Raw genomic sequence first — 12,125 nt, forward strand, 5'->3', positions numbered from 1 at the left:
TTTACTCGCACAAGGTTGGATAAAAATGCATCACTTGTCAAATTACGCCCCTACGTTCTCCGGCAATCTGCATTTGAAAAGGAACGTTACCTACGGGCCTGAATGTGAAAGCCTGCTTTTGCCTACGCTCTGAAGTAGCCCGTCAAAGTCGCCGGTATCTGTGGTGTAGCGGTTATCAAGTTCGCCTCACACGTGAAAGGTCCCTAGCCTGAAATCAGGCAGAAACACAATTGTTGTTATTTTAAGATGACATTCACACTCAAGCTGTGTCAGTGGGTTGACTAAGTTCTTCCACATGCTTGCTCCGTAAAACAACCTGAAATCACAGAATGGCACACATAGAGACTACCTTCCGAACCGTCTTAAGTACAAAAACAAAAGTTTAGGGGCCTCTTGGCATCGTAAGCCGGACAGAGGTGGTGTAATGCCGAAACCCGGGATCGAACCAGGGACCTTCAGATCTTCAGTCTAACGCTCTCCCAATTGAGCTATTTCGGCACAACAACCGATGACTTCTTCTGGCCATCATTTGCAAATGCAAGCCTCCTCAACCAAGCCAAAGACGTATTGTGGGAAATTTCAACTGTCCGGGACAAAGGCAAAAAGACTCTCCCCGTCAGGGAATCGAACCCCGGTCTTCCGCGTGACAGGCGGAGATACTGTCCACTATACTAACGAGGACTGGAAAAGCACTGCTCGTTTGCAGTCTCGCCAGAGTAGTCGCTGGACAAAGGCTGTGTGCCTTTGACTGAGCGGACCATTACTGGCTAAAGTTGCAATGGTCGTCGTTCAATTTCAGTTTTGAGTAGCTGTTGAGGAGTTCCTTTCCTGCAATTGCATGCCCTCTTCTTGGTGCACGCGATATGGCAAACAGCATGTGCAAATTGGTCAAAGAAATCGAAAAGGGCAAGCAGCAAGTGCAAATTGGTCAAAGAAATCGAAAAGGGTTATGCGAGACTACAGAAGAAAGTTAAGAACCAATTTCTAAACAGCCTCAGTTTGGACAAAGCCACCACATACTATTAATCGAAATAGAGACTTTCTCCCATGAAAAATAGCTGCACTTGCAGCAGCAGCCCTAGGATGTCAATTACAACAGGCGGAGATCCTGTCCACTATACTAACGAGGACTGGAACAGCACTGCCCCCGGCCATGCCCCTGGTGTAGTTACGCCGTTCTGATGCCATTACTTTTACTCGCTCAAGGTTGGACAAAAATGAATCAATTGTCAAATTACGCTCCTACGTTCTCCGTCAATCTGCATTTGAAAAGGAACGTTACCTACGGGCCTAAATATGAAAGCCTGCTTTTGCCTGTTAGATCTTTTGCAGTCACTCCAGAGTAGTCGCCGAAAAAAGGCTGTGTCTTTGACAGAGCGGACGATTACTGGCTAAAGTTGCAATGGTCGTTATTCAATTTCAGTTTTGAGTATCTGTTGACTACAATTGCGCGCCCTCTTCTTGTTGGACGCGATATGGCAAACAGCATGTGCAAATTGGTCAAAGAAATCAAAAAGGGTTTTGCGAGACTACAGAAGATTGTTAAGAACCAATTTCTAAACAGCCTTTGTTTCTCCCATGAAAAACAGCTGCACTGAAGAAGCAGCCCTAGGATGTCAATTACCACAGCTTCAATCCCCTCTCCACGCTACACTGGCTTAGCATTGGACCGATCAGCCTCCACATATGAGCATGGTCCCCATTAAGCTGAGAAAGTACCTATTGTGCACTAGGATTTTGGAAAGCCCCTTAGAGTCGACCTTGCACGATAATGTGTCGCTTTGTGGTTAGATGCTACCCTCTGAAAGTAATACCCTACGTGGCTAAATTCTGTAGTGTAGTGGATATCACCTTGGCCTAACATGCATAAAGGTCCCTCGTTCGAAATCAGGCAGAAACCCTTTTGCTATCCATTATCATGTACACAGTCAGTCTGGGTGGATTGCCTTGTAAAAGGGGTTGTCTCAGCTCTAACAATTAGAAAGGCAACACTTTTGGTTTTAGTACTACAAAGTTCGATAAAGATCCTTTCATCCCAAAACCCCTGAGGAGTAAACTTCCACGACCGTGGTATTCTTCTTGCTGGGAAGCTACGCTCTGAAGTAGCTCGTCAAAGTCGCCGATTTCTGTGGTTTAGCGGTTATCAAGTTCGCCTCACACGTGAAAGGTCCCTGGCCTGAAACCAGGAAGAAACACAATTGTTGTTATTTTAAGATGACATTCACACTCAAGCTGTGTCAGTGGGTTGACTGAGTTCTTACACATGCTTGCAATGGTCGTCGTTCAATTTCAGTTTTGAGTTACCTGTTGAGGAGTTCCTTTCCTGCAATTGCATGCCCTCTTCTTGGTGCACGCGATATGGCAAACAGCATGTGCAAATTGGTCAAAGAAATCGAAAAGGGTTATGCGAGACTACAGAAGAACGTTAAGAACCAATTTCTAAACAGCCTCACTTTGGACAAAGCCACCACATACTATTAATCGAAATAGAGACTTTCTCCCATGAAAAATAGCTGCACTTGCAGCAGCAGCCCTAGGATGTCAATTACAAAAGGCGGAGATACTGTCCACTATACTAACGAGGACTGGAACAGCACTGCCCCCGGCCATGCCCCTGGTGTAGTTACGCCGTTCTGATGCCATTACTTTTACTCGCTCAAGGTTGGACAAAAATGAATCAATTGTCAAATTACGCTCCTACGTTCTCCGTCAATCTGCATTTGAAAAGGAACGTTACCTACGGGCCTGAATGTGAAAACCTGCTTTTGCCTGTTAGATCTTTTGCAGTCACTCCAGAGTAGTCGCCGAAAAAAGGCTGTGTCTTTGACAGAGCGGACGATTACTGGCTAAAGTTGCAATGGTCGTTATTCAATTTCAGTTTTGAGTATCTGTTGACTACAATTGCGCGCCCTCTTCTTGTTGGACGCGATATGGCAAACAGCATGTGCAAATTGGTCAAAGAAATCAAAAAGGGGTTTGCGAGACTACAGAAGATTGTTAAGAACCAATTTCTAAACAGCCTTTGTTTCTCCCATGAAAAACAGCTGCACTGAAGAAGCAGCCCTAGGATGTCAATTACCACAGCTTCAATCCCCTCTCCACGCTACACTGGCTTAGCATTGGACCGATCAGCCTCCACATATGAGCATGGTCCCCATTAAGCTGAGAAAGTACCTATTGTGCACTAGGATTTTGGAAAGCCCCTTAGAGTCGACCTTGCACGATAATGTGTCGCTTTGTGGTTAGATGCTACCCTCTGAAAGTAATGCCCTACGTGGCTAAATTCTGTAGTGTAGTGGATATCACCTTGGCCTAACATGCATAAAGGTCCCTCGTTCGAAATCAGGCAGAAACCCTTTTGCTATCCATTATCATGTGCACAGTCAGTCTGGGTGGATTGCCTTGTAAAAGGGGTTGTCTCAGCTCTAACAATTAGAAAGGCAACACTTTTGGTTTTAGTACTACAAAGTTCGATAAAGATCCTTTCATCCCAAAACCCCTGAGGAGTAAACTTCCACGACCGTGGTATTCTTCTTGCTGGGAAGCTACGCTCTGAAGTAGCTCGTCAAAGTCGCCGATTTCTGTGGTGTAGCGGTTATCAAGTTCGCCTCACACGTGAAAGGTCCCTGGCCTGAAACCAGGCAGAAACACAATTGTTGTTATTTAAAGATGACATTCACACTCAAGCTGTGTCAGTGGGTTGACTAAGTTCTTACACATGCTTGCAATGGTCGTCGTTCAATTTCAGTTTTGAGTTACCTGTGAAGGAGTTCCTTTCCTGCAATTGCATGCCCTCTTCTTGGTGCACGCGATATGGCAAACAGCATGTGCAAATTGGTCAAAGAAATTGAAAAGGGTTATGCGAGACTACAGAAGAAAGTTAAGAACCAATTTCTAAACAGCCTCAGTTTGGACAAAGCCACCACATACTATTAATCGAAATAGAGACTTTCTCCAATGAAAAATAGCTGCACTTGCAGCAGCAGCCCTAGGATGTCAATTACAACAGGCGGAGATCCTGTCCACGATACTAACGAGGACTGGAACAGCACTGGCCCCGGCCATGCCCCTGGTGTAGTTACGCCGTTCTGATGCCATTAGTTTTACTCGCACAAGGTTGGATAAAAATGCATCACTTGTCAAATTACGCCCCTATGTTCTCCGGCAATCTGCATTTGAAAAGGAACGTTACCTACGGGCCTGAATGTGAAAGCCTGCTTTTGCCTACGCTCTGAAGTAGCCCGTCAAAGTCGCCGGTATCTGTGGTGTAGCGGTTATCAAGTTCGCCTCACACGTGAAAGGTCCCTAGCCTGAAATCAGGCAGAAACACAATTGTTGTTATTTTAAGATGACATTCACACTCAAGCTGTGTCAGTGGGTTGACTAAGTTCTTACACATGCTTGCTCCGTAAAACAACCTGAAATCACAGAATGGCACACATAGAGACTACCTTCCGAACCGTCTTAAGTACAAAAACAAAAGTTTAGGGGCCTCTTGGCATCGTAAGCCGGACAGAGGTGGTGTAATGCCAAAACCCGGGATCGAACCAGGGACCTTCAGATCTTCAGTCTAACGCTCTCCCAACTGAGCTATTTCGGCACAACAACCGATGACTTCTTCTGGCCATCATTTGCAAATGCAAGCCTCCTCAACCAAGCCAAAGACGTATTGCGGGAAATTTCAACTGTCCGGGACAAAGGCAAAAAGACTATCCCCGTCGGGGAATCGAACCCCGGTCTTCCACGTGACAGGCGGAGATACTGTCCACTATACTAACGAGGACTGGAAAAGCACTGCTCGTTTGCAGTCTTGCGAGAGTAGTCGCTGGACAAAGGCTGTGTGCCTTTGACTGAGCGGACCATTACTGGCTAAAGTTGCAATGGTCGTCGTTCAATTTCAGTTTTGTGTACCTGTTGAGGAGTTCCTTTCCTGCAATTGCATGCCCTCTTCTTGGTGCACGCGATATGGCAAACAGCATGTGCAAATTGGTCAAAGAAATCGAAAAGGGCAAGCAGCAAGTGCAAATTGGTCAAAGAAATCGAAAAGGGTTATGCGAGACTACAGAAGAAAGTTAAGAACCAATTTCTAAACAGCCTCAGTTTGGACAAAGCCACCACATACTATTAATCGAAATAGAGACTTTCTCCCATGAAAAATAGCTGCACTTGCAGCAGCAGCCCTAGGATGTCAATTACAACAGGCGGAGATCCTGTCCACTATACTAACGAGGACTGGAACAGCACTGCCCCCGGCCATGCCCCTGGTGTAGTTACGGCGTTCTGATGCCATTACTTTTACTCGCTCAAGGTTGGACAAAAATGAATCAATTGTCAAATTACGCTCCTACGTTCTCCGTCAATCTGCATTTGAAAAGGAACGTTACCTACGGGCCTAAATATGAAAGCCTGCTTTTGCCTGTTAGATCTTTTGCAGTCACTCCAGAGTAGTCGCCGAAAAAAGGCTGTGTTTTTGACAGAGCGGACGATTACTGGCTAAAGTTGCAATGGTCGTTATTCAATTTCAGTTTTGAGTATCTGTTGACTACAATTGCGCGCCCTCTTCTTGTTGGACGCGATATGGCAAACAGCATGTGCAAATTGGTCAAAGAAATCAAAAAGGGTTTTGCGAGACTACAGAAGATTGTTAAGAACCAATTTCTAAACAGCCTTTGTTTCTCCCATGAAAAACAGCTGCACTGAAGAAGCAGCCCTAGGATGTCAATTACCACAGCTTCAATCCCCTCTCCACGCTACACTGGCTTAGCATTGGACCGATCAGCCTCCACATATGAGCATGGTCCCCATTAAGCTGAGAAAGTACCTATTGTGCACTAGGATTTTGGAAAGCCCCTTAGAGTCGACCTTGCACGATAATGTGTCGCTTTGTGGTTAGATGCTACCCTCTGAAAGTAATACCCTACGTGGCTAAATTCTGTAGTGTAGTGGATATCACCTTGGCCTAACATGCATAAAGGTCCCTCGTTCGAAATCAGGCAGAAACCCTTTTGCTATCCATTATCATGTGCACAGTCAGTCTGGGTGGATTGCCTTGTAAAAGGGGTTGTCTCAGCTCTAACAATTAGAAAGGCAACACTTTTGGTTTTAGTACTACAAAGTTCGATAAAGATCCTTTCATCCCAAAACCCCTGAGGAGTAAACTTCCACGACCGTGGTATTCTTCTTGCTGGGAAGCTACGCTCTGAAGTAGCTCGTCAAAGTCGCCGATTTCTGTGGTGTAGCGGTTATCAAGTTCGCCTCACACGTGAAAGGTCCCTGGCCTGAAACCAGGCAGAAACACAATTGTTGTTATTTAAAGATGACATTCACACTCAAGCTGTGTCAGTGGGTTGACTGAGTTCTTACACATGCTTGCAATGGTCGTCGTTCAATTTCAGTTTTGAGTTACCTGTTGAGGAGTTCCTTTCCTGCAATTGCATGCCCTCTTCTTGGTGCACGCGATATGGCAAACAGCATGTGCAAATTGGTCAAAGAAATCGAAAAGGGTTATGCGAGACTACAGAAGAACGTTAAGAACCAATTTCTAAACAGCCTCACTTTGGACAAAGCCACCACATACTATTAATCGAAATAGAGACTTTCTCCCATGAAAAATAGCTGCACTTGCAGCAGCAGCCCTAGGATGTCAATTACAAAAGGCGGAGATACTGTCCACTATACTAACGAGGACTGGAACAGCACTGCCCCCGGCCATGCCCCTGGTGTAGTTACGCCGTTCTGATGCCATTACTTTTACTCGCTCAAGGTTGGACAAAAATGAATCAATTGTCAAATTACGCTCCTACGTTCTCCGTCAATCTGCATTTGAAAAGGAACGTTACCTACGGGCCTGAATGTGAAAACCTGCTTTTGCCTGTTAGATCTTTTGCAGTCACTCCAGAGTAGTCGCCGAAAAAAGGCTGTGTCTTTGACAGAGCGGACGATTACTGGCTAAAGTTGCAATGGTCGTTATTCAATTTCAGTTTTGAGTACCTGTTGAGGAGTTCCTTTCCTGCAATTGGATGCCCTATTCTTGATGCACGCAATATGGCAAACAGCATGTGCAAAATTGGTCAAAGAAATCGAAAAGGGCAAGCAGCAAGTGCAAATTGGTCAAAGAAATCGAAAAGGGTTATGCGAGATTACAGAAGAAAGTTAAGAACCAATTTCTAAACAGCCTCAGCTTGGACAAAGCCACAACATACTATTAATTGAAATAGAGACTTTCTCCCATGAAAAATAGCTGCACTTGCAGCAGCAGCCCTAGGATGTCCATTACAACAGGCGGAGATACTGTCCACCATACTAATGAGGACTGGAACAGCACTGGCCCCGGCCATGCCCCTGGTGTAGTTACGCCGTTCTGATGCCATTAGTTTTACTCGCACAAGGTTGGATAAAAATGCATCACTTGTCAAATTACGCCCCTACGTTCTCCGGCAATCTGCATTTGAAAAGGAACGTTACCTACGGGCCTGAATGTGAAAGCCTGCTTTTGCCTACGCTCTGAAGTAGCCCGTCAAAGTCGCCGGTATCTGTGGTGTAGCGGTTATCAAGTTCGCCTCACACGTGAAAGGTCCCTAGCCTGAAATCAGGCAGAAACACAATTGTTGTTATTTTAAGATGACATTCACACTCAAGCTGTGTCAGTGGGTTGACTAAGTTCTTCCACATGCTTGCTCCGTAAAACAACCTGAAATCACAGAATGGCACACATAGAGACTACCTTCCGAACCGTCTTAAGTACAAAAACAAAAGTTTAGGGGCCTCTTGGCATCGTAAGCCGGACAGAGGTGGTGTAATGCCGAAACCCGGGATCGAACCAGGGACCTTCAGATCTTCAGTCTAACGCTCTCCCAATTGAGCTATTTCGGCACAACAACCGATGACTTCTTCTGGCCATCATTTGCAAATGCAAGCCTCCTCAACCAAGCCAAAGACGTATTGTGGGAAATTTCAACTGTCCGGGACAAAGGCAAAAAGACTCTCCCCATCGGGGAATCGAACCCCGGTCTTCCGCGTGACAGGCGGAGATACTGTCCACTATACTAACGAGGACTGGAAAAGCACTGCTCGTTTGCAGTCTCGCCAGAGTAGTCGCCGGACAAAGGCTGTGTGCCTTTGACTGAGCGGACCATTTCTGGCTGAAGTTGCAATGGTCGTCGTTCAATTTCAGTTTTGAGTACCTGTTGAGGAGTTCCTTTCCTGCAATTGCATGCCCTCTTCTTGGTGCACGCGATATGGCAAACAGCATGTGCAAATTGGTCAAAGAAATCGAAAAGGGCAAGCAGCAAGTGCAAATTGGTCAAAGAAATCGAAAAGGGTTATGCGAGACTACAGAAGAAAGTTAAGAACCAATTTCTAAACAGCCTCAGTTTGGACAAAGCCACCACATACTATTAATCGAAATAGAGACTTTCTCCCATGAAAAATAGCTGCACTTGCAGCAGCAGCCCTAGGATGTCAATTACAACAGGCGGAGATACTGTCCACTATACTAACGAGGACTGGAACAGCACTGGCCCCGGCCATGCCCCTGGTGTAGTTACGCCGTTCTGATGCCATTACTTTTACTCGCTCAAGGTTGGACAAAAATGAATCAATTGTCAAATTACGCTCCTACGTTCTCCGTCAATCTGCATTTGAAAAGGAACGTTACCTACGGGCCTAAATATGAAAGCCTGCTTTTGCCTGTTAGATCTTTTGCAGTCACTCCAGAGTAGTCGCCGAAAAAAGGCTGTATCTTTGACAGAGCGGACGATTACTGGCTAAAGTTGCAATGGTCGTTATTCAATTTCAGTTTTGAGTATCTGTTGACTACAATTGCGCGCCCTCTTCTTGTTGGACGCGATATGGCAAACAGCATGTGCAAATTGGTCAAAGAAATCAAAAAGGGTTTTGCGAGACTACAGAAGATTGTTAAGAACCAATTTCTAAACAGCCTTTGTTTCTCCCATGAAAAACAGCTGCACTGAAGAAGCAGCCCTAGGATGTCAATTACCACCGCTTCAATCCCCTCTCCACGCTACACTGGCTTAGCATTGGACCGATCAGCCTCCACATATGAGCATGGTCCCCATTAAGCTGACAAAGTACCTATTGTGCACTAGGATTTTGGAAAGCCCCTTAGAGTCGACCTTGCACGATAATGTGTCGCTTTGTGGTTAGATGCTACCCTCTGAAAGTAATACCCTACGTGGCTAAATTCTGTAGTGTAGTGGATATCACCTTGGCCTAACATGCATAAAGGTCCCTCGTTCGAAATCAGGCAGAAGCCCTTTTGCTATCCATTATCATGTGCACAGTCAGTCTGGGTGGATTGCCTTGTAAAAGGGGTTGTCTCAGCTCTAACAATTAGAAAGGCAACACTTTTGGTTTTAGTACTACAAAGTTCGATAAAGATCCTTTCATCCCAAAACCCCTGAGGAGTAAACTTCCACGACCGTGGTATTCTTCTTGCTGGGAAGCTACGCTCTGAAGTAGCTCGTCAAAGTCGCCGATTTCTGTGGTTTAGCGGTTATCAAGTTCGCCTCACACGTGAAAGGTCCCTGGCCTGAAACCAGGCAGAAACACAATTGTTGTTATTTTAAGATGACATTCACACTCAAGCTGTGTCAGTGGGTTGACTAATGGTCGTCGTCGTTCAATTTCAGTTTTGAGTTACCTGTTGAGGAGTTCCTTTCCTGCAATTGCATGCCCTCTTCTTGGTGCACGCGATATGGCAAACAGCATGTGCAAATTGGTCAAAGAAATCGAAAAGGGTTATGCGAGACTACAGAAGAACGTTAAGAACCAATTTCTAAACAGCCTCACTTTGGACAAAGCCACCACATACTATTAATCGAAATAGAGACTTTCTCCCATGAAAAATAGCTGCACTTGCAGCAGCAGCCCTAGGATGTCAATTACAAAAGGCGGAGATACTGTCCACTATACTAACGAGGACTGGAACAGCACTGCCCCCGGCCATGCCCCTGGTGTAGTTACGCCGTTCTGATGCCATTACTTTTACTCGCTCAAGGTTGGACAAAAATGAATCAATTGTCAAATTACGCTCCTACGTTCTCCGTCAATCTGCATTTGAAAAGGAACGTTACCTACGGGCCTGAATGTGAAAACCTGCTTTTGCCTGTTAGATCTTTTGCAGTCACTCCAGAGTAGTCGCCGAAAAAAGGCTGTGTCTTTGACAGAGCGGACGATTACTGGCTAAAGTTGCAATGGTCGTTATTCAATTTCAGTTTTGAGTACCTGTTGAGGAGTTCCTTTCCTGCAATTGGATGCCCTATTCTTGATGCACGCAATATGGCAAACAGCATGTGCAAAATTGGTCAAAGAAATCGAAAAGGGCAAGCAGCAAGTGCAAATTGGTCAAAGAAATCGAAAAGGGTTATGCGAGATTACAGAAGAAAGTTAAGAACCAATTTCTAAACAGCCTCAGCTTGGACAAAGCCACAACATACTATTAATTGAAATAGAGACTTTCTCCCATGAAAAATAGCTGCACTTGCAGCAGCAGTCCTAGGATGTCCATTACAACAGGCGGAGATACTGTCCACCATACTAATGAGGACTGGAACAGCACTGGCCCCGGCCATGCCCCTGGTGTAGTTACGCCGTTCTGATGCCATTAGTTTTACTCGCACAAGGTTGGATAAAAATGCATCACTTGTCAAATTACGCCCCTACGTTCTCCGGCAATCTGCATTTGAAAAGGAACGTTACCTACGGGCCTGAATGTGAAAGCCTGCTTTTGCCTACGCTCTGAAGTAGCCCGTCAAAGTCGCCGGTATCTGTGGTGTAGCGGTTATCAAGTTCGCCTCACACGTGAAAGGTCCCTAGCCTGAAATCAGGCAGAAACACAATTGTTGTTATTTTAAGATGACATTCACACTCAAGCTGTGTCAGTGGGTTGACTAAGTTCTTCCACATGCTTGCTCCGTAAAACAACCTGAAATCACAGAATGGCACACATAGAGACTACCTTCCGAACCGTCTTAAGTACAAAAACAAAAGTTTAGGGGCCTCTTGGCATCGTAAGCCGGACAGAGGTGGTGTAATGCCGAAACCCGGGATCGAACCAGGGACCTTCAGATCTTCAGTCTAACGCTCTCCCAATTGAGCTATTTCGGCACAACAACCGATGACTTCTTCTGGCCATCATTTGCAAATGCAAGCCTCCTCAACCAAGCCAAAGACGTATTGTGGGAAATTTCAACTGTCCGGGACAAAGGCAAAAAGACTCTCCCCATCGGGGAATCGAACCCCGGTCTTCCGCGTGACAGGCGGAGATACTGTCCACTATACTAACGAGGACTGGAAAAGCACTGCTCGTTTGCAGTCTCGCCAGAGTAGTCGCCGGACAAAGGCTGTGTGCCTTTGACTGAGCGGACCATTTCTGGCTAAAGTTGCAATGGTCGTCGTTCAATTTCAGTTTTGAGTACCTGTTGAGGAGTTCCTTTCCTGCAATTGCATGCCCTCTTCTTGGTGCACGCGATATGGCAAACAGCATGTGCAAATTGGTCAAAGAAATCGAAAAGGGCAAGCAGCAAGTGCAAATTGGTCAAAGAAATCGAAAAGGGTTATGCGAGACTACAGAAGAAAGTTAAGAACCAATTTCTAAACAGCCTCAGTTTGGACAAAGCCACCACATACTATTAATCGAAATAGAGACTTTCTCCCATGAAAAATAGCTGCACTTGCAGCAGCAGCCCTAGGATGTCAATTACAACAGGCGGAGATACTGTCCACTATACTAACGAGGACTGGAACAGCACTGGCCCCGGCCATGCCCCTGGTGTAGTTACGCCGTTCTGATGCCATTACTTTTACTCGCTCAAGGTTGGACAAAAATGAATCAATTGTCAAATTACGCTCCTACGTTCTCCGTCAATCTGCATTTGAAAAGGAACGTTACCTACGGGCCTAAATATGAAAGCCTGCTTTTGCCTGTTAGATCTTTTGCAGTCACTCCAGAGTAGTCGCCGAAAAAAGGCTGTATCTTTGACAGAGCGGACGATTACTGGCTAAAGTTGCAATGGTCGTTATTCAATTTCAGTTTTGAGTATCTGTTGACTACAATTGCGCGCCCTCTTCTTGTTGGACGCGATATGGCAAACAGCATGTGCAAA

At 45.6% G+C, this 12,125-nt stretch overlaps 7 non-coding genes across 7 annotated transcripts; all 7 read right to left on the bottom strand.

Moving 5' to 3' along the window:
- Window positions 1-425: 425 nt before the first annotated feature.
- trnaf-gaa (transfer RNA phenylalanine (anticodon GAA)) lies at window positions 426-498 on the bottom strand. The gene has a single exon. It is a non-coding gene; the product is annotated as a tRNA-Phe (tRNA).
- Window positions 499-609: 111 nt separating this feature from the next.
- Window positions 610-681, bottom strand: trnad-guc (transfer RNA aspartic acid (anticodon GUC)). Its single transcript has one exon. It is a non-coding gene; the product is annotated as a tRNA-Asp (tRNA).
- Window positions 682-4,527: 3,846 nt separating this feature from the next.
- trnaf-gaa (transfer RNA phenylalanine (anticodon GAA)) lies at window positions 4,528-4,600 on the bottom strand. Its single transcript has one exon. It is a non-coding gene; the product is annotated as a tRNA-Phe (tRNA).
- A 3,199-nt stretch (window positions 4,601-7,799) lies between these two features.
- trnaf-gaa (transfer RNA phenylalanine (anticodon GAA)) lies at window positions 7,800-7,872 on the bottom strand. The gene has a single exon. It is a non-coding gene; the product is annotated as a tRNA-Phe (tRNA).
- Window positions 7,873-7,983: 111 nt separating this feature from the next.
- Window positions 7,984-8,055, bottom strand: trnad-guc (transfer RNA aspartic acid (anticodon GUC)). The gene has a single exon. It is a non-coding gene; the product is annotated as a tRNA-Asp (tRNA).
- A 2,999-nt stretch (window positions 8,056-11,054) lies between these two features.
- Window positions 11,055-11,127, bottom strand: trnaf-gaa (transfer RNA phenylalanine (anticodon GAA)). Its single transcript has one exon. It is a non-coding gene; the product is annotated as a tRNA-Phe (tRNA).
- Window positions 11,128-11,238: 111 nt separating this feature from the next.
- Window positions 11,239-11,310, bottom strand: trnad-guc (transfer RNA aspartic acid (anticodon GUC)). Its single transcript has one exon. It is a non-coding gene; the product is annotated as a tRNA-Asp (tRNA).
- Window positions 11,311-12,125: the final 815 nt, after the last annotated feature.

This window comes from Channa argus, unplaced genomic scaffold (assembly GCF_033026475.1).
Source record: "Channa argus isolate prfri unplaced genomic scaffold, Channa argus male v1.0 Contig068, whole genome shotgun sequence".
Lineage (NCBI taxonomy): Eukaryota > Metazoa > Chordata > Actinopteri > Anabantiformes > Channidae > Channa > Channa argus.